The 3,592-nt window shown below is 40.6% G+C and overlaps 1 non-coding gene across 1 annotated transcript; it reads left to right on the top strand.

Moving 5' to 3' along the window:
- The first annotated feature begins 1,306 nt into the window (after positions 1-1,306).
- On the top strand, positions 1,307-1,488 carry LOC131961041 (U2 spliceosomal RNA). Its single transcript, XR_009389822.1, has one exon. It is a non-coding gene; the product is annotated as a U2 spliceosomal RNA (small nuclear RNA).
- Positions 1,489-3,592: the final 2,104 nt, after the last annotated feature.

Raw genomic sequence — 3,592 nt, 5'->3', positions numbered from 1 at the left:
GCCGAATTTCTCGCGTCACAGCAGCCAATGCTGCGTCTATGTTTATACATGTCTATGGTGTGACATACTTCAGTTATATGAAGCTCACGTAACTCCACTACAGCAATGTTATATCATATGTACCTGTTGTTTTAAATAACATCAGTGACTTTTTCTTTTAGTTAGCTCTGTACATATTGTATATAGTATAATATATTTCAACTTTCTTTTGTATAAAGTGTTTGATGGCTTTTTTGAAAATTTTGAGCCAGCTTTTAACTTAGTGAAATATGTGCATACCACATTAGCTATCCTAATGCTAGTACATTAGCTAACGTTAGTTCTTCCCACTTAAAATTGTGTACATATTGTTCATAGTATTTACCGTTGGTTTGGAACAGTGTTTTTGATCATTTTGATAATCACCTCAGCTTAACTGGCTGACCTTACTTAAGACGCTAGTGTCAGACTCAGTCAGGACTCAGACGCAGAGGATTCCAAGTTCAAGCAGACTTTATTGATTTCTTCAGACACCGACAGAGTTAAACCAAACAGGCTATGAAATTTACCTTAGAAACTAAGAGGAAAATAATCAACAAAAATCGTTCCACAAGGTAACAAGAGGCTATGACTTGAAACTAAATACACTCCAAGAGGGAGGAAAAACTACATTGATGAAAAAACAGAAAAATAACGGAGTATTACATTTTGAACAACACTCACCTGCGTACTTAATAAGTGCGGCTGGTGTACTGCATTCAGGTGTACTCATGGAAATATGGATACCGGAACACAGCTAAGGACTTCACGCGGACTATGGCTAGGGTGCATGGCACAAACGAGACACTCTGGCACAAGACAAAGGGAGATACAGACTATAAAATACATATGTGGAATGGGGAACAGGTGGAAACAATCAGGAATCAGGGAAGACACTCAGACTCGTGATGTCTCGTTCTTGAACGATTTGTTCCTAAGAACAAATTACTTGGCAGAACGAAAGGTACTTAATCCCTTCCCGGAAAAGTTTTGTTCTTTTCTCAACTCCCGTCCCGTCTCCTGTGTCTCTCTCTCAGTAAGTAGTGTGCCCACGGAGTTGCTCAAGTCCGCCCCTCACTCGAGACTTCTTCTTCTTCTTTTTTTTTTCTTATTTTGTAGCTGTATCCCAAAGTCAAGGATCCTTCCTTGGTAGGATCCTTCGTTCTGAGTCGGGTCCTCCGTAGGCGAGGCAAGAGGCCTTCCTTTCACTGGTGTAAAGCACAAGTGGGACAGCCTTCAGAGTGTGCAGCTGTGCGTCATTGCGTAATTGGACGTCCTGCTTAAATTCAGCGCCGCTCTTGGCCCTTTGGCTAAGATCAAGTGTCGTATCTGTTCTTATCAGTTTAATAAAAATAAATAAATTCAGCACCGCAATTTCAAAATCAGTTCACGACATGGATGTGTCTTTGGCATCAGCACTCTGACACATATTTGTGAAAATGGAAGAAGATGCTTTAAGGTTGAATCTCCACGATTTATCAAGTAAAAGCCACAAAATGGATTAAACTTGAATATTTAACTGATCCTGGCTGAATTTAGCTGCTACTTAGTTTCATAAAAGCAGCGGAGCATAATTCATCATGGAAATATGTTCTGTGATTTTTTATTTTTTTATTTTACAGTACAGTACAATAACTGTTATTTATAAATAACAATAACGGATAATAGCGGACTTTCGGTCCCTGTAAACACAATAAAGAAATGTATAACTTTCTGAATGGAAAAGTTGCACATAGTACATCATCATCTGACGCATATAAATTAATTAACAATAACTTTAGCAACTGAGACGGCATTAATTAACTAAACCGGCAATGTATCAAGATGACGTTTATTATCTTTAGCTTATTATTCTGGCATTTGTTTATGTATATGTTTTTGCTTGACTTTGAACACACGTTTTGTAAGTTATGTGACAACATTCAGTGTAAACTGTAAATAGTTATTTAAATGCATATTGCGCCGCCGGCGTCGCTGTTTCTACGCTTGCCATTTTTAAATCTCCCGGAAGACCGGTGTGCGCAATGCTTTATGGGTAGTCGGAGCGCACGGAGGATACACACATGCATCCTTGGAATTTGGGCAAAAGAAGGACTCTGTCCTCTGGGGCATCCTCGACATTGGAACAGTCCTTCGGCGGATGTCGATGACGTAGTGTCCTTCAAATCCAGCTGTTTGAGGATCCTTCCTTGACTTTGGGACACAGCCTGTGTTTTACCTGCAGTTGGCAACCAGCAGTAGGTGCACTACTGCCACCTTCTGCCCCGGAGGTCCCTCTCGCCCTCTGAAAGGAACTGCCACTCCCTGTCGCATCTCAGTCAGTGTTTCAGTTCATGTACTGAAGTACTAGGACGTTGAACGAGACTCCTGATTCGCTCTCTGTCTCATTCTCACTCAGTGAGACGTTCAGAGAACATACTGCCTCAACCATTCATTTCACTGAAGTAGTACCATGAATTGGAGCCCTATGAGAGTTGCCTGTTTTGATAACGGATGCTTTTATTTTGAAAGGGCGAACAGAGACTTCCTGTCGATCGGAAAGACTAAATCAGCAGAGATTAAACTGTAAAGATATCGCCAAGGAGTTTCACAGTAATCTTGCATATTTAGTTATTTTTTGTGTTTAAATAAGTTTTTGTAGAAATTAAACTTTCTCTTATTTGTGCTAGCAAGGTTTGATACAGAGAGCTAGTGTTGCTCCAATTGATAGTTTTGTATTTCTGTGTGTTTTATAATTGTTATTGCAACTCTGAGTTTTCAAAGTGTAGCATACTTAATTCTCAGCAAATGTATTGGCATTAGCGAGCAGAATAGAGTGCTCGCCTGTGCTTTTGCTCAGTGAGTACTGATACACAGTCAGAGCTCCGGTTAAGTGCTGATTCTAACAGATTCTAAAGATTCAGTACAGTGAAAATAACTGCAGTTCCCACCACTAACTCGGAGCGGTAACACAGGAGAATTACTTTCAAAATAAAACAGGAAGTAGTAAATTTTCAAAATAAAAGAAGACACAAAACCAGGACAAGACAAAACCTCACTGCGGTGTGATAGCTAGACGCTTAAAAAGTTATAAGCTGCATCAAAGCGATCGACTCACCAGGCTTACACACACAAATGTCTGCACATATACAGATATGCAATCACCCCCCTACTACCCCCCATCCCACGCTTTGTACCCCCAGTGTGACAAGCGGGTCTGTGACAAGCGGGTCTGTGACCAGCGCCGCCATGGCTGCAGGACCGGATGGCTTCCCCCACTCCCCCACTCCCCTCCCTTGTTGCAAGTCATACGTTTTTCATGTTGTAAAGTGCATTGAGTATGTGCTTATGTTGCTCCCCTCTCCTTATGTTATGCTGTATCTCTTCTTCTGTCTTCCTGTCCTGTCCACCTCTTTGTCATATTGTATTTATGTATATGTACGGACGGGTTGATGGCTAATTTTGTTATCTTAGTACTTGTTACTCTGTTCAATGACAATAAAGGTGAATCTAATCTAAAAAAATGCTGCAAACAACAACCATATTTCTGTTTAGGCAACCAAAAGCTGATGCCTTGTTGCCAATGGCAATTACT

Source organism: Centropristis striata, chromosome 2, assembly GCF_030273125.1.
Source record: "Centropristis striata isolate RG_2023a ecotype Rhode Island chromosome 2, C.striata_1.0, whole genome shotgun sequence".
In the NCBI taxonomy this organism is placed as follows: domain Eukaryota; kingdom Metazoa; phylum Chordata; class Actinopteri; order Perciformes; family Serranidae; genus Centropristis; species Centropristis striata.
Note: the sequence above shows the minus strand (reverse complement) of the source record. Positions and strands in the feature narration are given on the sequence as shown.